This window comes from Aotus nancymaae, unplaced genomic scaffold, assembly GCF_030222135.1.
Source record: "Aotus nancymaae isolate 86718 unplaced genomic scaffold, 86718_ANA_hifiasm-v0.15.2.pri h1tg000016l, whole genome shotgun sequence".
NCBI classification, from domain to species: Eukaryota; Metazoa; Chordata; class Mammalia; order Primates; family Aotidae; genus Aotus; species Aotus nancymaae.
Window position 1 is genome coordinate 37,900,643 of NW_026988428.1, and position 25,636 is coordinate 37,926,278.

Here is a 25,636-nt window from a genome sequence, read left to right on the forward strand (position 1 = left end):
GGACAAAGGGCAGTCTTCATCCAGGGCTCAAACCCACACCTGAGCTGTCCTCTTCCCAGAGGAAGGGAAATAAAGTCCACAGCCCAGAAAACAATGTGAACACCCCCCAACACACACACCCAATCAGGTCTCTGCCATTCATCCAAAGATCGGCAGTCTTGGGAAAGTGGCTTAGAAGACTCCTTCCAGAGAGATCACTCTTTTATCCATCTTCTTCACATGGGTGGATGTGAGAAGAGTTTCTGTCCCCACTGCCTGCCTGCCACTCTCTCTCTCAGTTTCAGCTCACGCTCTAACCCCTTGTTCCCAGTCACCAGGAGTGACTACAAACGTGGGGGAACAGGAGGACCAGAACCACACTGAAGCCGTGCTCAGAGGCAGCCTAGGCATGGGTTCCGGTGCCAGGAAACCCAACTACCACTGTGTAACCTAAAGCAGGGATTAAGTTCTCTGAACTTCACAATGAACTCTTTTGGAAATAGGGATAAGAAACCCACTTGTCAGGGCTGTTGTGAGCATCACATGTGATCATGTATGTACCTGGTATATACTATGCCCTCAATAAATAGTGCCAGCAAGGCAAACCCAAGACAAATCAAATTCATGTCCATTGCTCTGACCCAGCCTTTGCATGAATCCTTTTTTCCTCTCCTTCTTTGCCAATGCATGGCTCCCTTCCTCATCTTTACTCCTCCTCATTCCCACACCATCTGAACCCTGATCTAGAATCTCTTTTTTCCAGAAGTCTTCCATGATTGAAAAATTCCTACTTGGCCACCTCCCACTCCAACTCTCTATCCGCGCCCATCTTCCATCTACCCCATGGTCCTGGCCCAAATTTACATGTGTCCCATCCCTCCCTTCAAAAAACATGCAGCAATGGAAGGGCTTCAAGTTTGTCATTGGCAGATCAGAGTTCAGATTCTAACTCCACTGAGTTCTAGCTTTAGGACTGTGTCAGATCACTTCATCTCTTCGAATCTCTGTCTCCCCCACCCTCTCGTGAGGTCAAGTGTGTGTGGACTGGTACATAGAGGATATTTAGTCTCCTCTGCTCTACCCAACCTCCTGCAACTCACACTCCCAGGACTAACTGTCTACCAAAGGGAGTTATTAGACCAAGAAAGTAATTCTCCCATTACCAGCCCTTCCCCTCCCCCCACCCAGGGGAAAAGAAGTGACTTCAAATCTATGGGTCTTAGAGGTACCACCAACTCAAGAGCTACAGCAGAGGAAGAACCTGGACATCCCAGCTTCCAGGGTAATGGGATCTCTCCCTAAGCCCTCTTACGCAGCCCCGGTTGTAGGACTAGCTTCAGGGATAGGAGTGAAAGGGTTTATCGGATTCCAGTCTTAGCCTATTAGTAATAGCTCAGCTGTGCCTCTGTTTCTGACCTTCCTAGATCAGAAGAGCAATAATATCAATGATAACTACCGCTTATATAGTGTTTCCTATGGGATGGGTGTTGTTCCAGGCTCTTTGTACACATGACTCAGCAGACTTTGAACTAGATATTATTAACCCCATTTTACAGACAAGGAAACTAAAACACAAGGGGTGAAGTCACTTGTCTGGGTCATACAACTAATATAAGGGATGACAGAAATTCGAAACCAGACCATCTCGCTGTGGAATCCACCCTGTTAACCACTGTGCCACAAAAAGAGCTAATATTTATTGGCAGTTTCTATGTGCCAAGCACTGTGGAAAACACAGGACATGTATTTCATCTGATTCTGAATAACCCCCTGAGATAAGTTCTATTATTATTATTTTTGAGATGGAGTTTCGCACTGTTGCCTGGGCTGTAGTGCAATGGTGCGATCTCAGCTCACTGCAACCTCCACCTTCTGGGTTCAAGCGATTCTCTTGCCTCAGCCTCACAAGTAGCTGGTATTAAAGGTGCCTGCCACCACACTCTGCTAATTTTTTGTATTTTTAGTAGAGACGGGGTTTCACTATGTTGGCCAAGCTGGTCTCGAACTCCTGACCTCAGGTGATCTGCCTGCCTTGGCCTCCCAAAGTGCTGGGATTACAGGCATGAGCCACCGGATCCAGCCAAGTTCTATTATTATTATCCCTGTTTTACAGGTCAAGAAATGAAGGCAGAGAGAAAAGTTAAGCAACTTGCCCCAAGTCATACAGCTAAATATGAATAGTTTCAGAATGCTGTCAGGCGCAATGGCTCACGCTTGTAATTCCAGTACTTTGGGAGGCTGAGGCGGGTGGATCACCTGAGATCAGGAGTTCAAGACCAGCCTGGTCAACATGGAGAAACCTTGTCTCTACTAAAAATACAAAAATTAGCCGGGTTTGGTGGCAGGTGCCTGTAACTCCAGCTACTCGGGAGGCTGACGCAGGAGAATCACTTGAACCAGGGAGGTGGAGGTTTTGGTGAGCCAAAATTGTCCCATTGCACTCCAGCCTGGGCAAGAAGAGCGAAACTCCGTCTCAGAAAAAAAAAAAAAAAAAGGTTTCAGAACCCCTAGCTGTTTTGCCTCAAATACCCACTCCCCACCTAATCCCCGAAGTCCCTTCCTTTCTAGATGAGTTGTTTAGTTCCTAGCACCAGTTCTTCACAAATCTGCCTTACCCCCACAGCCTACCACCTTTGTTCTCCAAAACCGTTATTGACCTCTGTGTCTTTCCCTTCCCACTTTCTCCCTAGTCCCTCCACTCCCCACAAAGTCCCCCAAGCCATTCTGTCCCTCTCCCTCAGCTCCCCTCCCACCCTCCCCCACAACTCCTGCTGAAACCAATGAATTTCACCCAAAAAGACCGTCAGACTTTCCCCAATCAGGCCCCCACTGTGCCTGTGCCTGACACCCCCAGGGGAGGCACCACGGTGGCTAAGCTGGAGAGCCAGAAATAAAATCCTCATTCTACTTCCCTGCCCTCTCTTCCCATCACTCATCTGGGAATCCAGGGCGAAGAAGGGAGCTAAAGTGCAGAGCATTCATTTAATATTAACAAATTGAAATGAATTCTTTTAATGCCAATTAACTTGGAGAGGCCCCTTATTAATAGTAATTTAGATTCATACTTGGGAGAAACAGGGACGGGGGCTGGGCCAAATGTGCCCAGAATGTCAATGTGACTGGGGAGCTGAGAGGGGAGGGGCGGCAGTTTTACTTCTGCCCAGTTGGGTTCTGTTTCCCTAAGAGAAATGGACAGTCACTGGAGGCAGATCTTGTGGAAATATGAATTACTCTTGTAATTTTATTTTTGTTATTTCAATGAATCTGAATAGTTTGAAACCATGTCACACCATTTTAATGGTTTATCTTCACAGTAATGTGAAAAAGGATTTCCTCAGAGCTGGGATTTACTCCAAACTCCCTCTTAAGCCAAATCTTACTGACCAAAGGGACGAGTCCCCAGGCCAGCTCTCTACCCTTCTTTGTTCAAAGCCAGAGCCAGAGATCAATATGGGGTTCCCCGATCCCTGCCCCTTCTACCTTAACCAAAACTAAAAGGAAGAATGAACACTGTGTGTCTCTCTGGGAAGTCTCCCCTAGGAGGTAAGACACCCAAAAGGCTGACTGCTAAGCTAACAGCTTACATTTAAGGAAGAAAAACAATCTGTTTGCATTTTCTTAGAATTTAGGGAAAAGATGAGGATTTAAAATTCAGTTTCATGTATCAGAGAGTTGTCCAGAATACAGCCAAGTGGGAAGAACTCAGTCCCAAATGAAAAAGTTGAACAGAAATTCTGCTCTCACTGGTTTTGCCAGCTTGGAGGTCGGACTGGAGGTGTCCTGAACTAGAACCAGAGCACAGGTTCTGACCCAAGAAGGACAGTGTCTGCTTCCCGGGCATCTCTCCTTGGCTGGGAGGAGAGGGGAGGATGAGTCAGTTGGAACTGAGATTGTGGAAGTTGGGGATGAGGTTTTGAGATGGAGGAGGCAGGTGTGGGAAGGAGGTCAGAGAAAAGTAAATCTACTAACAGTTGAAGTTTATAAAAGAAAAACCTTAACAATGGTTAACATGCAAAAGATTACATTTTTTAAAAAGTCAGGTTTAAAAGAAGGTAAAATACTTCAAATTTAAACATAATAAAAATGAGGAAAATATATAAAATATTTCAAGCAGATTGTTCTTCAAAAGAGGAGAGGTTGGAATTAATCAAGAGACCTTTTTTACCACTCCCCCAGAGTTTCCCACACAATAAATTCATTTACAAAACAAAAAGAGGAATCAACACAAAACCTCATCCACACACAGAAAAAAAAAATTGTGGTGATTCTGCAACAGCTGAAAAAACTAGGAGAAAAATGAATAAACTCAGTCTATTAGGTGATATTTATAAATAGCAAAATTGGAGGATGATGTGGAGAAAGGAGTTAACTCATCACTGAAGAAGTAACACATGTGAAAACATAAAGTGTAACATCCCCAAGGAAAAGTAAACTCTCCATAAAGCAGCAAGTATAAAAATTGATTGAAAAAGAGGAAAGTACCACTCACCCCCCAATAAAAGTATTAATTTGTATTAATTTGAATTAAAATTTTCTCCAAGTCCAAGATAAGTTACACAAAAGAATAAAAAAAAAAATTTTTTCTTTCAACTAAGAGGAAAAACAAAATCCGATTTAAATTGACTAATGGGACAGGAAGGGAGGCTGTGGTTGGCAGGTGCTAGTAAAGGGGGTGGAGGTAGTGAAGAGTTTGAGGGGTAGAGGACGAGCTTACCTCGCTTTGGAGCCGCCGTGGCCAACAGGAGTGGGCAAAGGACCCTGCCAGTGCCTGGGTGATAGGGGAAATAAGAAACAGGGGATCCGGATGCCCCTAGACGAATGAGGAGGATGGAAGGACTAGGGGTGCCCATCTCCCCTCCTCTACCCGCCTCCCTCCTTCCGGTACCCAGGCCTAGAGAGCTACTGAAAGTTACAAATTGCTTCCATTATTAGCTCATCCCGGGCGGCCTGGTCATTGGCCAGCCCCTGACCACGTGGTCCCTCGTACCAATCGATCGAATTTCTAGTCGCAATTCTCTGTCTGTCCCTCGGCTCTGGGGAGAAAGGGGGGGGCTGTGGCGTGGGGGCTGAGGAGGGGCTAAGGCGGGAGGGGCTCCTCATCCCCTCACCCTCCCTTTTCGCCTTGTGGGGGCCCTGAGCGCCGCCCCAGAAGGGATCGAGGGAATGTTGTGGGCTGGGGCACAACGGCGGGGCAGAAACTGGAGGAAGCGAGAGACGTCGCCAGGGACCCAGGGACCTCTCCCTCCAGCTCCCCCGCCCGCCCGGGCCCGCTCGCCACTCCCGCTATAGCGCCCACTGTGTCCCGGGCCGTCCCGCGCCAGCAGCGTAGCCCCAGCCCGGGCGCCCGAACGCTCTCCCTCCGCATCACTGCTCGGGTCCCCACTTTGGCGACTGTGCCCCCGAGTCCCGCTTTCTCCGGGCCTGCTCTGGATCGGGCGCCTGCGCCTTCAAGGGTACCTGGCTCACTTGCCCTCCTCAAGGGCCGAGTTTGCGCCCCTCCAGGAATCGTTTGCGAGAAGGACAAACTTTTGAGCGGATGGAAATCTAGTCTAGAGGAGCTGGTTCGGAGCAGGTAAGCTTGGCCCGGGACGGTTGCTCTTCAGCCCGAAAACAGCGTGTCTCCCCGTCCCGGTCTCTCCCTCTCCTTACCCCACCCTGTTTCCCCTGCAGGCTGATGCTCATCTGCCTTTCCCCGGAGAAATGTGGGCTAGGGCTGGGCTTCTGTCAGGTGCATTTTTTGCTCTCCGAGTTTAGGGACTAAGGTGGCAGCTGGCAGGGGACGGGGGGGGTTGCTTCTGAAACTGGGGGTTGAGGGGAGGGTTAGGAGCCGAGAAACCCAGAGTCTGAGAGAGACGACTTCTTTCCTCAAACGCAACTTGTGGGAACTTCGGAAAAGTTTTTTGAGGGGAGATGGAGAAGGGAGCGGAGTTGGGGTTTTTAGGGTAAAAGTGGGAGAGAGGGTGCTCCGCTTCCCGTTCTCAAGGAAGGTCATGTGTGCTCGTTCCCCAGTCGGGACCCTTTACCAGCCTAGAAAAACCCAGCTGCGTCCCAAACCCGCCTGCCCCAGCAGGCCCTTAGGGACAGACGCTTGGAGATCCCCAGGCGCGCCCCGCAAAAAGGGAAGGCAGCGCCAGCCCCAGTTTCCAACACTGCCGGACGGGCGGGGGATCCGCCCAGAGCCTTAGTCAGGGACTGCCCAGGTCCCTGCTGTCCAGGGACCTTACATTGATTCGAAGTTAGGAGTGACCCGAAAGAAAGAACAACTCCCAAAAAATCTATTTTTTTTTTTTCCATGAATCCAGTTTGAGTCAGAGACCCATTTCCCTAAGATGGAACCCAGAGAGTGCCCCCTCCCACCTCTAGCACAACCTCCAGGTCTTCTACAGCTCCCAAAGGAGGGCAAGGAAAAGAGGCCCCTACTCCCCTCCCAGGGCTGAGATTTCCTCCCCCACCCAAGAGATGCCCCAGGAGGAAGGGATGGAGAGGCTCTTCAAAGGGCAGTCAAGAGCAGAGGGCAGGTTCAGAGGACACAGCTGAACTTGGGGCCCAGGACAAGCGGGAGGGGCAGGCCCAGGAAGGTGTAGAAGCTCTTGGGTGGCTTGGGCAAGTGAAGGAGGGCAGAGGCCGCTGCAGGTGGAGGGGGTGTGGAGTACCCTGGAGCCTGTGGTGTCCCTGGGCAGGGAGGTCCAGCCAGGCCAGCCAGGCGGGGAGGGTCTGTACTGTGCCTTTAGTTTCTAGGTTAGGCCCCTCTTGGGGAGCCCCAGGCTGGAGGAGCCAGGCAGGTGGCAGAGAACACATTTGGACTCCTTGGAAAGAGCCAGGAAGGGATGTGGATCCCAGGAGAGAAAATTCCCATGGGAACACATGGTGTTCTGGCCCTTCCTGGGCCCACACTTGCAGAGACTTGGCCATTCTGGGTCAGAAGCCGAGAATCTGTCCAGGCCTTTGTTTTCACTCTGCCTGAAGTTTTTCTGCTGGTGGCCCAGCGGCTAGCCTGGCACCTGCTCGGCATCTGCTCACTGGCAAGCCCCGGACAGAATTGGACGGCCTAGCTGAGCAGTTTAGGAGGGCTTCAGCTGGCACTGCCTACAAGGAGTTTGGCTTGGTCTCCCAAAAAAAGGGTCTTTGAGACCACTGATACTCAAAATGAATGTAAGCCCTTTTCTCTGTCCTCACATCCGGTGGCCCTTCACACCTCTGCAACCCAGAGGATTTAGATGGGAGGCCTCATCCATCTCCAGTCCCAAAGCAAATGTGGGAGCCGGCTTGGGTGTCTTCTTGCAGGCTGCTGGGGCTCTGTGTGCTCTGAGAGGTGTGTCTGGTCCTCTGCCTACCCGACTCCCCCTTTGATGAATGTGGTCCTTTTTGTCCTGCCTCTCCAATACTACCCCCCCACCCCACCCCCCAACCCAGTCCCACAGATCTGTGGGAATATCTCTCTTTTCCTCTTTCCTTCCTCCTCTTCCCCTTTCTTCTTAGGATTGATGGAGTGACAGCAGTTTGGCAAGGCTTCCCTAAGCCTGTAGTGGGGAACTATGGACCCAATCCTGACTTCAAGTAGGGGAAAACAGGGAAACAGCTCTATTCCCAGGCCCTTGAGATTGAGTCTCAAGTTGAGAGGAGTTGAGAAATAAATGCATGAAGGGTGACTGGGCTGACACAGGACAAAAACCTCGACTGGGGAGGGGCCAGTGTTATGCCATGTGCCTATTGCCGAGAGGGAATTTAGGAACAAAGGAAGATAGGAAGATGGTCTAGGAAAACAGCACAAAGGACTGGAAAAAATCAGAACAACAAAGAGAAAAGACTGCGAGGGAGGAAAAGCTATGAAAAGGCCCTAATGCTGGAGACAGAAAGGTACTCTGCAGGGGTGGAGGGTGGCTGGGATAGAGGCAACATGAAAGGAACATTGATAAAAGGCAGAAGGAAGAAGCAGGACTAGGTTTGTTTGGATTTTTAAGATTAGAGATAGTCTGCGCCCTGTTAAAATAGAAAAAAGATTAGAGATAAAGGCAGAAAGGAAGAGAAAAGAGAAAAATAGGGAAAGAAACAGCAAATGAAAGGAGAGAGCTAGAGAGTAAAAGAAAAAGGAAGGGAAAGAAAGGGAGGTAAAAGGGAGAAAAAAGAAACGGAAGGGAGACAGAAAGAAAGAAAGAAAGGTGGAAAAGGAGGAAAGGTAGGGACAAGGGCAAGAAGGATGGGAAAGCGAAAGGAATGGAGGCAAAAGAGAAAGTGAGGGTAGGGCAGAAATGAAGCAAAAGAAGAAAGGGAAAAATGAGAAATGAAGATACAGTGAGATAAAGAAGGAAGAAGGGGCGTGAGGAGAAGAGGGGCAGAGAGAAAGAGAAACACGAACTCAACTAAGGTTAACAGTTAACAAAAAGGGGTCCGATTCCTCAGGAGCATGAGGAGGGAAGAGGAGATGAAGGGTGAGCAGAAAGAGGCCAGTTGGGGCCTCTCCCAGCTTCGCCTTGGGCTGCCGGGGTCCTGACCTACCACCACCGCTCCACCATCTCCAGGAAACCAGCCCTGAGTGATGGCGGCCTGTGAAACGTGGGAGGTAGAGGCAGGGGCCGGTCGCCTGCTTACGGGCTTCTCGAAGCAGCTAAGCTACCTGGAGTTGTTCCTGTAGCCCTACCTGCCCCCGGCACAGCCCGCCAAGCTGAACGCGTGGCCTTGAGCCTGTGACATGCAGGTCAAGATCTGGTTCTAAAAGCTGCGCATGAAGTAGAAGAGGCCAGCGAGGCAGGGATTGGTTGCGGATTCCCACCCTGGCGGCCCCTTCTCCCGGGCTCAATCCCCTCACCCACGGTCCCAAGCGCCTCCATTCTGACCCTGCTGGCAGAAGCCGTCTGGAGACTGGGCAGCTTTGTTCTGGGCTCGGAGGTGCCCTCGTTCTGTGACCTTGGGCCTCAGTTTGATCATTTGTTAAATGAGCCCGTTGCACTAGAGGGTTTTTCTCTAGTTTGGGTGAGCCTGCCTGTGTATGTGCACACGAGAGAGGGATGAAGATAAGGCCTGGTCCACTTTGCAAAGGTAGGGGCTGGGAGTGAGATCTTCATTTTCTTCCATTGGTCAGAAGAAAAGTCTGCCTCCTTTGCTATCCTTATCTTCACCCCTGCCCCAGAAAACCACCTTCCAGGTCAAGGAGTTTCTCCATGCCAGGAGGGGTTGGATTCATCTACCAAGAGTTTGGCAGGAGGTTTGCAAATCCTGGAAGAGCCAGAGAAAGGATCTCATACGTGAAAGGGAAGGAAGACATTCCCTACCAGGGCAAGTGGACCTTAGGTCTGCAGTAGATTTCACTGAATTCACACACACAAAGAGATTAATTGGTAAGGGGACGTTAGATTCAGCTGCAGAGGGGATCACTTGGGGCTGCTGGGTATCTTTAGCCTGTTGGGCCTGCACTCTCCACGCCCTGCTCATGTGCTCTGGTTGATTCACAAGGTTTCTTAGAGCCAATTCCTTTGTCTCCCAAAAGTGGGATGGGGCAGGTCACTGAGGTCAGCCAGTTCTTCCAAGGGCAGTGTAAGCCTTGAGGATGGGCTGGGGCACCCCCAAACCACTGGCTAGAAAGGCGTGTTCATAGTAAACCTTGCAGTGCCCTCTCAGGGAGGCCTCTGACCAGTGCCGTCTAGCACTGCTCTTTAAGCTTTTCCTCCCCTCTTTGCTCTAGCTTCTTCCTTCCTTTATTTCTCTTTCTGTCTTCCTTCCAACCTTTCTGATTTCTCTGTCTCCCTTTTCATCCAGTCCAAGTTGGGGATCTTGTACTATCTTTGTACCCCAAACGGCTCTACTCTGAGCCCTTTAGGCTGGTTAACATGCACCCTACCCTCAAGAGTTCATTATGCAGATGCAATAGCAGGCTAAGAAGATGAGGAGGGGACGGCTGGGCTCAGTGGCTCACACTTGTAATCCCAGCACTTTGGGAGGCCAGGGTGGAAGGTCTGCTTGAGCCCAGGAGTTCAAGACCAGCCTGGGCAACATGGCAAAACCCTGTCTCTATTAAAAATACAAAATTAGCCAGGCATGGTAATGTGCACTTGTAGTCCCAGCTACTCAGGAGGCTGAGGTGGGAGGATTGCTTGAGCCCAGGAGGCACAGGCTGTAGTGAGCTGAGATTGTGCCACTACACTCCAGCCTGGGTGACAGAGTAAAACCCCTTCTCAAAAAAAAAAAAAAGATGGGGGGGAAATGGGGAGTAAGCTTTGCTAACCAGATGTGGGATGAATCAGTTGGCTTTATGTATTAATCATGATTATGACCTTCACATCCCCTTGGCTTACCCCTAGACAATTCTTCTGCACTCCCAGCCATCTGCAAGCCACCGTCAGCCTGTCCCTGCTCCTGAAAATGGAATTGCTGATGCCCCCAAGGCTGTTACTCTCCCAGAGTGAGTGAGAATGAGGTCAATGATGCCAGGTCGGAACCTCAAACTCCTCAATAAGCAAAGCATATTTCCCTATTCCTGATGTATTTAGGGGTCATCGATCCCTTGGAATGGAGAGGCTGGCAATTCTGGCTCTTGGCTATCTTTCCACGGAACACCCCTGATTAGCCAGACCCACCACCATCCACATCTGCTCCACAAAGGACAGCAGCTTGTTCCAGAGGTTGATGAGCGGCTGCAGACTGCCTGCCTAGAACAGCCTCCTTACTCCAGCCTGGCAGGGAAGGAAGGAACCTGACTCGCTTCGCAGGATACGGAATCTCAGCAGGCAGAGCTGAGAGCCACAGCTGCGTCCTGGAGCCTGATGGCTAGAAGCAGCTTCCGTCTTTGGGTTCTCCCTGCTGCCTCGGCCTCTGCTCTGTTCAGTTTGCTGTTGTGTTTTTCTCCCTCGTGTTGGGGTGGTGGGGTACAGGGAAATGAAATGTTTTCTCCCAAGCCCCTGATGCTTCCCCATGCCTCCGCCAGCCTCACAGCTGCTGACAGTAATGAACTGCAGCTTCCAGCCCTGCCCATAAGCTACTCACAGCAAATTCAAATTCTCTTCTGGGCAGGAGGAAGGGCAGATGCTCCCTCCTTCTCAAGCCTCCCTGGCTCATAGATCCATTTTGAGAGCATTCGAGGGTCAAAATTGAGACCAGATTGCTTCAGTTGATATAAAATTAGCATTTCTTATCACACCAAAGGGTACCCCTGTTCTCTGGCCTCACAAACCAGTGAGGATGTAAAGGTTGGTTGAGGTGGAGGAATAGAAGCAAAATGAACAATCTGCTCCATTTAGAAGTCAGTCACTTCAGCGGTTCATTCCACTAATATTTATCTATTACCTACTCTGTGCCAAGCATTGCCTCTACCTCAGTTTGCCCCAACTATCAAAAAAAAAATCCTTGCCACTGTGAGGCTTCACTGTGTTGTGGACCAATATACAAATAAACCAATGGAAAAGAAAGTGTGGTTCAGAGTCAGCTGATTTTCATTCAGCTTTCCACGTGCAGGGTTTCAGAGCCCCCGACTTCTCAGCTCCAGCTACCCAGCCCCAGCTGGTTGACAAGCAGGACTTCCCTGGGGCCCATTTGTTTTCCCCACTGGAAAAAGGTTAGAATAAGAGCAAGAGGCGTGTGCTGGGACCTGCCACCATGAAAGCCTGAAATAAAGGGTTTGGGATGGTGGGCAGTGGGGCCCTCCAAAACTGCTCAGTCGGCCATGCAGGAGGGTAGAGGTGATATGATATGTTTCTCCAGGCTGAAGAGCAGGTCTGTGAGTTTGCCTTGATGTAATCACGTGTCTGAAGGTGATAGCAAGGGTGTGAGTGTGCGTGTACGTGAGCTGAAGGTGGGCAGATAAGCATGCCTATGCCAGGCTTGTGTATACCGGGCCCAGACCCCTGCACAGGTGCTGGGGTGTGTGTGTGGAGGGGGGAGGGGGCGCATGCAAATCTGAACATACCTCTCCATACATGACCCTCAGTGTATGTGAGAGTGTGTGTACCCGCTGAATTATTATAAAATTACACTGACCCTTACAGAAAATCCATACCAGCCTCAGCCTTTCTCCCCTGACCTCTCAACCTCTGGGGTGCCTGAGGAAAGAGCTGACCCGGTCACTGCCTCCCCCTAGTCAATGAGTCCCCCTCCATTAGCATAAAACATGAATCTGCTGGCAGCTTGACAAATTATAACTAGCAGCCAGAGTTTTGCCAACTGGCTGGCTTGGGCGCTGTCTATTTATCATTGAAAATGGTAAATCATAAGAATCCAGATGACTTAATTATTCAAATCCACCCAGGACCCAGAGAAGCTGCAGGCCCGTCAATCTCAGCCCTGGGCTCTCAGAGAAGAGCGGGGGAAATGCTAGCTGAAGCAGGTTCAATTGCTGCCTCTCCCATGCCCGGAGAGCAGGATTTTTCTTTTCAGCCCCTTCCTCTCCCTGCCATCCTGCCCACCTTTCCAGCCATGAGCCTGGCCAATTGTTTTGGCTGCTGGCCTCCCGAGGCTCTCCCTCACCCGCCTCCTGCTGCCCACCACCCGCTCCTCAGGCTCAGGCGGGGTTTCCCAGCCTCTCTTTGTGTGGATCTGTTAGCTCTCCCTTTCTGTTTCAGTGCCTTCATTTTTATTTCTTCTCTTTCTCCTATTTCTTTCAACATTTCTCTTCATCTCTCCTCTCCCCACAGATAAACACCGAGCCCTGCATGACCTCTCTGGAGGAGTTTTGCCTGCTCTCCTGGCCCCTTTGTCCTCACTGTCCCAGAGGTGCCAACCTCAGGATCTCCACGCATACACACCCCAGCCTTAGCCCAGTGCTCCAAGTGCTGGAAGGCCTGAATTCACGTCTCTCCACTGTGGGGCCATATGGCAGCACACATGTCAGTGGGTAATACTGGGCCTGGTCCCCACACCCCATACACACAGCCTTTCTGTCCCTTTCTTCTGTGGATTTCTAAATCCAATTATGCATAACTTGGGAGGGAGTGGTCAGGCTGTTAGAGATGTGCCCCCTACCACTGAGGCAGGGCTTCATCTCAAGGAGGCTTATCCCTCACTCCCAGCGTGGAACCACCTCAAGCCCCAGCAGAGGGATTGCTCAACCGTGAGCTTTCCCAGGAGAAGACACCCTGTTTACAGAACAAATCCTAGATCCAGAGGTCTGTGTGCCGAGCTTCTGGGGGTCCTTTGATGTTTGGGTCCTTTCATCTCTGTGTCCCTCACAGTCCGGTATAAATACGTCCTACTTTTTCTTGCCGTCCTGGGCCCCATGAGAAATGTATGCCCTTCCAGACCCACAATGGCAGGCGGGGAGCACACATTCACCAATGCTGATATTGCTTTGACCCCAGAGGAGAATGCAAGGAACAAGGAGGCCGCCAGAGCCCCTCTGCTTGAATGGCATCCTGGTCTATTCTTTTGGAGAGCTTGTTTTACCTGCAAGAGCCCTGGAGGCTCCTCAGAGCCACTTCTGTGTCTGCGGATGCTTGTCATCTTGGTTCTGGGATTCGGTTTGGTTTTGTCGGGGTGTGTGTGTGTGTGAGCAGGTGATCTGTGGATCACCTGGAGTCCTGGCATACTGACGGGTCATGCCTGGTGGCGGGCGTGCCTGCACAAGTGCACCAGTGCCCCTGGTATGTATGTGGGTGGGTGCGTATGAGTGCATGAACACACACTTCCAGAAAGAGCCCTTGTACTGAAACAACGAGTGACAATGTCCCCACCAACAGGACACCTGAGGAAACAGCCCTCTCCATTCCATTTTAAGGCCTCTGAGCAATGGTGCTCTCAGTGAAATACTGGACTTGGCATAGTATAAAACTCTAAAGAAGGAGCTACTTGTTTCTGCTACTGAAAGTAAGTTCTTCCTAGAGTCTAGCCTTCTCTTCTTTCAGGGCGGAATATGAGTACAATCAGAAATCTTGAGAGGGGGCTCCCTACTCCTCTGAGAGAACACACGTGGCATATAGGGGGCCTTTCCACAGCCAGGCTCATCCCCACTGCTGCTAAAACACTGCATCCTCTCCCTCTTTCCTTCCTCCCCACCTTTCTAAGCCAGAGTGATATTTGACAAGGGCAGTGGTGAGGGGTGAAGCTTGGGGCGGGTGGTAGGGGGAAGGATCAAGATTCAAAAGCAGGCCAAGCTGCTGGAAGGCAGGAGATCAATAAGGGGAGACAGATTGGAGACAGGTTTTTCTCACTGCTCCCCCACCCCTCGCTGGCTCAGCGCCCCCGCCCCAGCTCCTGAAAGCAGGTGGAGGACAGAGCCAAGCACTGGCCTCTCCCTGCCCTTATAACTCAAACAGGTTCCTAATCCCTGGGTAGAGGGTAAACAGCCTCCAAGCAGGGCCAGGATTAACCACAGAAATGCCGCTAATGTATTTCGGGGCACTGCTCCCTGCCCCCACCCCCACCCTGTGTTACTAATTAGCCCAACAGCAGGGAGAAGCTTCGGAGGAGCAGCTCAGAATGCCTTTGTGCAGGCTCTGAGAGCCCACGTCTGGGCTCTGGACAGTGTCTCTTGTGTTAGACAAGCTGGGGTGGTAGAGGATTCCCGCCCCCTCCCCACCACTCCTAAATCAGCTCAAAGGCAGACAGCGTTTTTTTTCTTTGCGCTCTCCCTGATTCCCCCTGTCTCTCCTTTGCTGTTCACAGCTGGGAGGCAGGTGGGGGACAAGAGGGAGAGTGGAATCGGCTCTGGAAATCAAACGATGCAATAAAAAATTAATTGTCTAATTAAAACCATGAGGAAGCCCCTTGCCAGAGTTTGGCTCTGAGTCGTCAGGGCTATAAAGGGTGGGAAAATGAGTCTCAGCTCCTAATAAATTCCTGATTTGCAGCTTGGTCTATCAGCAAAGGAGCACTGAGCGTTCCACTGGCTAGGCCTCCTGGAGGTCATTCACCCTCCCTCTGCCCCCAGACCCGGCCATCACACCCAAAATCCCACGCAGGCCCACGGTCAGGGTTTTCCCAAAAGGAGAGAAAGGGAAGATCCTCTGTCTCCCTGATCTGATGCTTACACATTTCTTCCTGGTCTTTCCTCAGGAAAGGAAAGTTCTAGAAACTTCCTCAACCAAAGAGTTCTTCATTTAGGTTAACTAATAACTGTATGAACAAGTTTGCTATGTAGGTTCATTTTGACCTCACTTCCTCCACTTTTGTGAAAAGTATAATTTACGAACTGATTTATGATTCTCTCTCTTAGATCTTAGTGCTGATTTTTGCAGGTGAATGACAGAGAACTAAGCTAAGAAATTCATCTCCCCTCAGCTGGGCGTGGTGGCTCATGCCTGTAATCCTAGCACTTTGGGAGGCCGAGGTGGGTAGATCACCTGAGGTCAGGAGTTCAAGACCAGCTTGGCCATCATGGTGAAACCCCATCTTAAAAAAAAAAAAAAGAAATTCATCTCCCCTCTAAAAGAGGGCTGTACACCCCACCCAGTTGACCACATCCTCTGGAAGAATGAAGACAGAGCTAGCCCAGAAAGGAGTGCAGAGTTAGGCAACTCTCACATGCAGGTGGAGCCCAACCTTCTCCCTGAATCACTGCACCATTTCTTCACTTGGGTCTGCCCGTGTAGACACAGCCTCCATGCCTCTATTCCCTCCCTTCCTTGGCAAAAGCAAATGCATTATTAGAGGTATTAGTTCATAATAGCAGGAGGAGGAGGTAGTTAGCATACTGCCTTCAACATCATATTACATTATTTTATTATACAGAATACAATATGGACTCTATATCTATGATTAGCTTCTTTGAACAAACTTCAAAACAGTCACCTGCAGAGAACATACACTCATTCCATATGTGCCTCTATTGATTAAAACATTTCTGCAAAGTCTCCTTTTGAAACTGACTTCAGAACCAGCTTACAAAGTATTCAAGGCAACCATTATTAACTGATATATGTATTTTTGGCTGATTGATTCCAAAAAAGCAAAGGATAAAAATCTACCACCAATAAGGACGATAAAAAAACTGAGTCACACACCCTGAACACAATTCCAAAACAAGAGCTGCAAAACATTGTCTGTGTCACCACAACCTTTTTGAAATAAGGGGGTCTCTCCACAAGGTGACTACTCGGAGGCAGCGGTGCCAATCCAGACCCAGATCTCCACAGCCACATCTGGAGCACATTATTCATCACTCCTGATGATCTTTCCTTCATCTGGTTGTTATTTTTCATCCTAAACAATGGACTAAGCTTTCCCTAAGAAGGAGAAAAGAGAAAATAACAAATTCCTGACCTCCATCTAGGTCAGGTTCCCATTTCTGATTTCAGCGAGTTCCCATGCACAAGTGGAGGCATGGTGGCTAGGCCATTCTGCCTCTAAGACCCGCACACCTGGAGACTGGAATGTAGATTCTGGTTCTGACTCACCACATTGTTGTTATTGTTGTTTATTTTTTGTTTGCTTTTTCGTGGAAGTTTTCTTTGAGGCAGGGTCTTGTTCTGCCACCCAGGCTAGAGAGCAGTGGCAGGCATGATCATGGCTCACTTCAGCCTTGACCTTCTGGGTTCAAGCAATCCTCCACCTCAGCCTCCCAAGTAGCTGGGACTACAGGCACACACCACCATGCCTGGCTAATTTATTTTTTATTTTTTGTAGAGATGGGGTCTCCCTATGTTGCCCAGGCTGGTCTCCAACTCCTGGCCTCAAGCAATCATCCCACCTCAGCCTCCCAAAGTATTGAGATTATAGGCATGAGCTAGTGCCTCGCCTCATATTAACTGCCTATGTATTAAGTGCCAGGCCCCACTAGGTGCTTACATATGGGTTATCCTTTCCAATCTGGGGATTTTAAGACTGTTTTTCTTCCCTGATAATGGACTTTTGTCATTTCTAATCCAGCCTAAGCCCACACACTGCTCCATGGTCCTGTTGTTCCAGAAGACAGCTCCCATTCCTGGACTTAACTTCAGAAATCATTTTGTCCATCTCTACATCTCTGGGCAAAGCCTTATTTGAATATTGCTAGTTCTCATGTTGACCAGCTGGGGCTCCCAAACAGAACCCTGACCCAAAAAGGGCATCAGGGTGACCCATAGTTGCACCACTCCTCCAGGGGAGAGGGGGACATCTTACCCATTGAATTCTATGTGAATGGCACCACCTAGAGTTGTGCTCCAGGAATGCAGTGAATGGTGCTCTCTGGAGCTCAGCAATGCTGCCACACCCTACCACCCAGCGATGCCTCCCCGGTGATCAAGTCAGCCTCATGCAGCATTCAAGGATGAAAAACCTAAGTTTTAACGACTAAGTTGTCAATATCTCAGCCCCCTCCAAAAGGGAGTGGAGATCCTCTCCACCTCATTGACTGCTGAGAGATCCTGCTTAGCACACACCTCACCAATCTTCTGTCCATCAACTTCCAAGTCCCCTGCAGCCTCAGGGAGGCCCCCAAGGGTAGGAAGCAAAGCTGGTTTGACCTGAGCTTGGTGTTGGGTGGTGTTGCCCGAGCACAGGTCAGGCCAGGCCTAGAAATCACAGTGAGACCGAAGACCCCATCAGGCATAGAGTCTGGGAAGGGAGGGGAGTGGGACTGGAGGGGTGGGTACAATCTTCAGAACATAGTATATTGCTTACAATCTCCCAGGTCCCTCCTAGACATAAGGCCTGACAGGCTCACACTCAGGTCCTCCTTAGCAGGCGAAGCTGTTTTGCCTCCTCACCCTCTGTCAAGTTTATCCCACATGGTCATCCTCCTTCAGCCTCTCCTAGCCCTTCCTTCCTCTCCTCTCAGCATCTTTCCTATTTTCCTCTCCCAGAGACTCTGAATAAAACCCTCTGACCTCTGTAATCTCTACACCATTCCTCTTGAGCACTGATTCTCTCAGCTGACAGAGCCATTCGGGCCCTGTGTCACTAGGACAGGAGCTTCTTGATGTGGCCTATTCACCCCCTTATGTCAGAATATCCCTGACTCAACAGTTCATGTAAGCTCAGCCCTCAGAGCCCCAGACAAAGCCACCACATGGAAGACTGAGGCACCAGCACTCACAGAGAGGGTCAGCTGGTCCACAGCCAACCTATCTTGACTGAACTCTTCCTTCATGCGAGGCACTGTGGGCCAGAGAAACAGTAGGGGTAGTCTGGCCCCAAAGAGCATTTGGTCTCATGTGACAAAAAGGAGACACAACAAGGCCGGGCGCAGTGGCTCACACCCGTAAATCCCAGCACTTTGGGAGGCCAAGGTGGATCACTTGAGGTTAGGAGTTTGAGACCAGCCTTGCCAACATGGTGAAACCCCATCTCTACTAAAAATAAGAAAATTCGCCAGGCATGGTGGCACATGCCTGTAATCCCAGCTACTCAGGAAGCTGAGGCAGGAGAATCACTTGAACCCAGGAGGTGGAGGTTGTGGTCAGCCAAGATTGTGTCATTGCACTCCAGCCTGGGCAGCAAGAGTGAAACTCCATCTCAAAAAGAAAAGAAAAATAAACCATGGATCTTTACAAAGCAGGATGAAAAGAACCAACACTAGAGGTACACCCAGGGCACACGGGAGCACCACACACACACCTAAACCTCCGTGGGAGTGGAAAGGAAAGGATCATGGAAGGCTCCCTGAAGGGGAGGAGTATGGACACCATGAGCAAAATTATATGCAAAGCGTGCCCCTTCTTTCTGCCCACACTCCTCCCAACTGAAGGTCACCTTCCACCCAACAATAAATCCTTGGCTTCTTAAACCAGGGTTACAGTGGGGTGTCAACACCCCAGCCACCTCTCTCACTCATCCTCAAACGATCCAAATCTGAACTGAAATTCCAGCCAGATCTGGGGTGCCTCCCTAACCCATGGGCCCACAGTCCACCCCACGCAGCCAGCATCATGACCAGACACTCTCTGATTCCTGAGACCAGACAGAGCCTGGGGAACAGGAAGAGGAGCGCCTACTGTCTCCTGGAATTCACATACCCTACAGCCTTCCTCTTTTACGCCTGTGTGGAAGATGCCCCTGTTCCCCACCGTTCTCAATCTGCGATCCAGCTCTTGCCCTCCCCCTGCTACAGCTGCTCCTCCTCCCCCCCTTGGAAGAATGCACCCTCCCCTCAGCTTTCCCTCCACTGCGGGCAGAGCAGGAGGGAGGCTGCAGATGGCCCCACTTCCCTTGGCCTGGGTTGGCTATTTTCGAAGCGAGAAACCCCCTTGCCCTTTCCTCCCCTCTGGGGAGCACCCTCCCTCCCCTCTCCACATTCCCCAGAAGTTCTCAGACTGAGATCTGCCCTACGTGCAGTTATGTGGTGAAATCACTGCTTTCCTCCCCCCGGAGGCGCCAAAGCTGGGAAGGGAGGGTACTCAAACCTTTGATGTAGGCACGTTTCAGAAGGCCCACCTGTCCCCTCTCTCCCCAGCCCCCAGCCTGAACGGCTGGAGCCCCTCATCACAGCTTTCCTGCCTGGATCAGGTGGGGGTAAGATCAGGTCACACAGTCTCTCCTGCTGGGGGCAATCAGGCCCAACCACACTCGGGGACATCTGTCTCCAGCAAATAGGGGGCAATCCCAAACTCAGGGGTTCTGTGACACTTAAAAGCTTCAAGCAGGAAGGTCTGTAATTTCTCTTGGACCAGGGCCTGTTGGGAGGGTCGCTCAGAAACCCTCGTTTGATGTTGCGCTTTCATGGCTGTGGTTTGATCCAGATGTTCCCCAATTGTGGGATTTTCTCTTTGGCAGGGAGGGGCCCTTGGCTGTGAAGACATTTCCAGCATGCGCACATTTGGATCCCGGCCTGCTGAGCAGGGGAGCTCTTCTAGCTCTCAACAACCCTGCCCTTCCCCCTAGGATCACATCCTGTCCCTTCACATCCAGAGAAGAGAAGAGGATCCATAAGGGGGCATTCCCAGCTCCTTGATGGTTTGCTGTGTCACTGTCCAAAAATGTCTCCACATCTCTGTTCTTCTGCAACCATAAGCTGAAGTTGGTTCCCAAAGATGGTTCCCAGGTCATGGGAAAAATAGGCGAGGGTGCTCAAGAACCAAATTTCTGTCCAAGAAAGAAGCAATTATCTAAGAAATTGTGAGTGGAATGGGACTGAAAGTGGATGAGTCAGGGCTCTTGAAAAAGAAAATGGCCATCCCTCTTTTGAGTCAGTTCTGCAAGAGTGGACAGAAACCTTTCCAGACTCCCAGGCCTCTCTGCTCCCTCAGAGCCTGAAAAGATTCAAGTCATTCCTCCTCAAGGTCTTCACTGAAACCCTGGAAATCTTTTCTTCAATTTTAAGAGATTCCAGTTCTTCCCATTGTCCAGCCTCAGTCCCTACTTGCTGCAGCATGAGGTGGCTTCCCTGAGGGAAAGTGCGCCAGGCCCACTGATTGGTCCTCTAAGGCCTCCCAGCATCCCTAAGACACTTCTGCCTCATGACGTCAGAAAAAGGGCTGTCAAATAGATTTAAAAACCTCAGGCTCCTGGAGTCGTGCTGGTGCCTGTGTAAACACTTGGCTGCTCACCTGTATTGTGGGAATCGCAGGTGAGGAGTTGAACATGTGGATGTTGAGCAGCAGAGGACAGACAAACAAAGGAATCTCCAAACCCTGCGGACCAAGGCAGCAGCCCACGAGTGGATCCAAAAGGACTTCTACCAGCCGCAAGTCCGGGTAAGTGGGCTCTTTTTAGGGGGAGGGACAAAGCAGCCTGGGATGCTTTTTGCAGGAAGAGGAGTTTCAGAGGAGACAAGAGAGGTTAGAAGCCACTGAGTGGGTGAGGAGGGCCCAGCCCAAGAGGCTGGGGACAACCATAAGAGACCAGTGGGAGAAGAGAGCACTGTTCCCTCAGAGGACGAGGCAGAAGGAGGGGTGGAGAGAGGCGTGCAAGGAAGGAAGGAGGAGGATGGGAAGCTCCCCGTGGCTGCCCCACCTGGAGAATTTGAGCAGCTGTTCCCAGCTCCTTTCGCTCTGTGAAACATCAGGCAAATGCACGTTGAGAAATCAGCTTTTCCTCTGAAGACCTGCAGGCCAGTTCTCAGGCCTTCCCATCCCTGTGGACTTTAATCCAGTCCGACACAGATGGATCAGGTCGTGGTGGTGATGGGGGTGGTAGCATGGGGTCTCCCTGGCTTGAATGTTTTCTTATTCCCCCATGGCCTCTCCTTCTTAGGCAATAATTCCTCCTTTTGCATGGTCTTACACACCCCACATGTGTGTAGCTCAGAGAACTAAGAAGCACTCCGTCATTGCCACCTGCAGGCCCCTCCCCTTCCACACATACCTTCACACCACTGGGGCAAGTGGTTAGCTTCCCCATGGCCCCTCCAGCCCCTCTCCCTTCTTATCTTTCTGACTACAATCAGAGCCTCCTCTCCCTGTAGCGGGGTGGGAGGGACAAGGTCAAGGATCCTCACAACTGGGTAACAGCTGTAGAGCCTCACCTACCCTGTGCACTCACAGTGACTCCATGCAGGGGACCAGCAACAAGGGGAAAGGAGCTGGGAATTCGTGTGGGGACGGGAGAATCCTGAACTGGGATTCCCTGCCTGGTCTAGTCTGGTTTGGGACCAGGGCAGATGCTCAAAAAGGTATCCCAGGTCTTGGGGAGGGGCTGGCAGTGGTGAGGCACCAGCTTGCTCAGGGCATATGGAAGTTCATGTTTCCCGGGGGAGGGGGGCGGCAGGAGGGATAGCATTAAAGTATAACAAAATAAAATTTTAGCCGGGCGCAGTGGCTCACACTTGTAATCTCAGCACTTTGGGAGGCCGAGGTGGGCATATCACCTGAGGTCAAGAGTTCAAGACCAGCCTGGCCAATATAGTGAAACCCGTATCTACTAAAAATACAAAAATTAGCTGGGCGTGGTGGTGGACACCTATAACCCCAGCTACTCGGGAGGCTGAGGCAGGAGAATCGCTTGAACCTGGGAGGTGGAGGTTGCGGTGAGCCGAGATCACATCGTTGCACTCCAGCCTGGGCAACAAGAGCGAAACTCTGTAAAAATAAAATAAGATAAAATAAAAAAATTTTAAAGATGATATATAAATCAAAAAAAAGAAAAGGAAGTTCACATTTCGCCTCCATCTCCTCTCCCCCTCCCACTCTCCATGACTGTGGAATCCAGGTAAGGACGCAGTTGTCACAAGTACTGCCGTCATCTCTCCCTGTGACTCTACCTCCACCCCCCATGCCCACTTGATCCCTCTGCAGGGTTACTAGAGCCTGAGCCAGGTTTGCTACTCCAGAGACAGACAGACCTGTTCCTCAGCTCCCAGAGGTGCTGCACGTGGAGACACTGAGATGGGACCCAGAGACCTGCTCCCGTCTTCTCTCCTGAGGCGCTTGCAGAAGCCCCCTTCTCAGAACCGCACCTCCCAGGCTGAGGTGAAGAGGCTGAGAAGGGAAGTGCCATAATGCTAAGGCTGAGGCTGGGGACAGTGGCGCCCTCCATGTGCTCTTCTGATGAGTGCAGGTAACATAAGGGTTTCCCCCAAATGTGAGGGTTCTGCTTCGGTGCCATGGAAGGCCCTACCAGCACCTGCTGCCCCTCTTGCTCCTCCTCCCCCTTTTCAGCCCCACAATTACCAAGACCGAGTTGTTGAGGCAAGCTGTACCCCCAGGCCTATGTTAAGAAGGCTGGGTGGGAGAAGAGAAGTAAGAGACACTTCCTTAGTGTTTCCTGCAAACCCTGCCAGGCTAGAGGTGCCATGATCTGCCCTGTATCAGATCCACAGAGTCATCCCACCAAACCCCCCTGGGATGTATGTGAGACCACTGGACTCATGGCAGTGGCAAATAAGAAGATGGCCAGTAAACAGTCAACACTGAGCACCCACTCCGTGCTTGGCACTGGGCCAAACTCTGCTGGGGGAGACTGGGGGAAAGGCTCATTTCACTGGTCTTGCACTCCACACACCAGTCAAGGCAGAGAGGCACATATTACAAATACTGGACTCTCGTGCTTGAATATAATCCTATATCCTTATACCAACTGCCATGCAGACATGTGGTCATATGTGAAGGTCAAGCACACAAGCTAGACAGAAGAAAAGACTTCCCTAGGTTGTCAGTGCTGCAGAGAAGAATCATCAGACTTGAAGGCCTCATTCTTGGAAGGTGATGAACCGGGAGAGCCCGCGACATGCTGGGCCAGGGGTAAAGTAAGGCTCCTGTCTGAAGGCAGGGGGATGGCTGAGATGACCCCTCAAGATGCCACCCGGGACAAGGCAGAGAGGTAGAGGTTCCAGTAGAGGGGCATGAGCAGGAGGGACAGATGGATGGAGGGCTGGAGAAGTGTGGCAAGCAGTGCTGGAGAGATGAACGCTCTTGGCTGGACTGATGGGCGAGGTCAGGATGGATGGATGGCGGCTGAGGTTTGTTTACTGGCAGCCCCCAGCCCGCCATCGCCCCGGGGAGAGGAATGGTGGCTGGCACATCAGAGGGCTCTTAGGGAAGCTCATGGAGATGATTTAGATGAGAATGAATCAGCTCCATATGGATTAAGTGTCCCTGCAAATCCCAGGATCTTACAGATGAGGGGACGGGGCAAGGGCACTGAGGGGAGGGGAGACAGTGGGGAAGCAGCGTGAAGCCGGTGCAGGGAAACACGGTCCTGGAGCCACGGGAAGGGCACCCTCAGAGGGCACGGGGCAGGTCAGCCTGGCACAGACACAGCCCTGCCTGGGTCTGTCCACACTACTGTTCCTCTTGCGTGGTACCAAGCTTAAGGAAAAGGCCTCCTTCTCCACACAAACCGTCTGTTGGAGTGTCCTTCTGAGTCACTCCTCTGGTCTGTCTCCTCTTGCCTCTGTCTCTTGTTCTCTCTGCATCTTCATGTGTCTTTCATCTTTGTTTTTCCGTCCCTCTCACTACCCAGCCTTCGCTCTGTCTCTCCCTTCCATGCTCCCCTCACGTCTCTCCGTCTCTTTCTCTAGAGGTGTAAGTGGTACAGGGACACTGCCAGCTTCTCTGAACTTCAGCCTTGGCCCTGCCTTCCTCCCCAGAGCTCAGGTTTAACACCTCCATCCCTCTGTGCTGTTCTCTCACGCAGCCCTCAAGTTTGGAGGTGGTCAACGGAACGGGGAAGGTAGTCGGAAAAGTGACTCTTTGGCTACAGAAAGTTATTTATGGTCCTCTCTGCCACCCTGTCCTCATGCCTTCAGCTGCCCTTCTCCCAGTGCCAGAGGAGGCTTGGATTGGGCACCCATGCTCTACAGACAACAGCGAGTTGAGTAGACCTTACCATCATTCCCGGGGAGGCAACAGGTCATCTGCTGGCTGGGGCTATCAAAGGCCCCATCTCCCACCCCCTCCCATGACCCAAAGTGAAGGCCCCAGAGCCGGCTGTGGTTATGAAGCCGGCTGCCATGTGGGCGACCTGGAGTCGGAGCACAGGGCAGTCACATATGACAATTGGTTGAAATATCACAGCCACTCTCCCCCCACCCCCACTAGTGATCTATGAGCTGCGTGCCCTGTAAAAATTATTTATCGGGGCCTCAGAGTGTCCTGATTTAGTGCCGCTGCCTCTGGGGCCTTGGGGCCTGCCTGTCCGCCAGAGTCTAAGCGTTAAACGACGCTAAAAAGTTAAACAGCCAACGTTGGGGGCTCACTCGAGGAGGCGCCATAAAGCTGTCGGAGCTGCTTAAATCAGGAGCGAGGATTCCCCGGGACATCTTCTCTCCATATGCCGCAAGCCAAGAAGGCTCTCCTTACCCCTCTGCCACTCACCCATACCCAGCAGCCCTCAGAGGGCAGGGGACACGTGGGCCGGGGGCCTGGGACAGAGCCCGAGAGGAGGCCCCGGATGACCCCCTCTGCAGGGCTTTCTCCAGCAGGACGGGGTCGTGGCTCAAGAGCGCAGGGGTCATGTTGTCCAGCTCACCAGCTCTGGGCAGGGGTCTTCTTGTTCAGATCCAGTTTTTAAAGACTTCCAGCAAAGGCACTGCCAAAGTCTCTCCCATGGGCCCCTGGGGAGCTCTTTCCCAAGTCTGTCTCACTTCAATCCATGCTTCTGTGTTTCGAATCCACTGGGACTCAGTGTCTTCCCACTCAGTTTTGGAGAGAGTGCTGTGACTTCTGGCCTCCTTCTACCCCTCCGTACCCATTTGCATGGCTCTCTGAGGAACAGAACCCTACCCTTCCATCACCACCCTCCGCCAATGCACCCCTGGGTGCTGGCATGACGCGCAAGCTTCACAGATGCTTTTTCTCAGCTGAAGCCAGGTCCCTGCTGCCACCACCCGGCCGCTGAGCAAGAGGGAAGGTGGGTCTACGCATGCTGCTTATCACACCTTCTTTCAGCAGCAATAAAACTCACTCTTAAAACCTCCGTGTGGGTCCCTAATATTTGCCTGGCTATATATCTCCGATGATATATGGAAGAAATTGCTCATAAACGGCTATAAAACCTTAGTCAAGCTGGGGAGGAGGCGCATGAGGGTGGGCACGGCCCAGGCTTCAGGAGGATTGGGGGCTGAGCCACTCTGCTGAGCACCCTAAACTCCACTCTGCATTCCAGGGGCCAGTGACTGGGTGGCGGGCCTTGGCAAGGGTGGAGGAAGAAGACCCAGAGGAGGATCTTCAAGCCTCGCATGTGGTATCATGGGGCTGTCTCACCCGGCTGCTCCAGCAATGCGCTGTGTGGCCTTGGGCAAGTCACTCAGCCATTCTGTGCCATGGTTTCCATCACTAACATGAGGATAATGACACCGACCCAGGCTCCCTCATTAAGTTGTCATGACAATCAAATGAGAAAACATACAAAGAATTCATCAATGCTTTGTAAAGTGGAG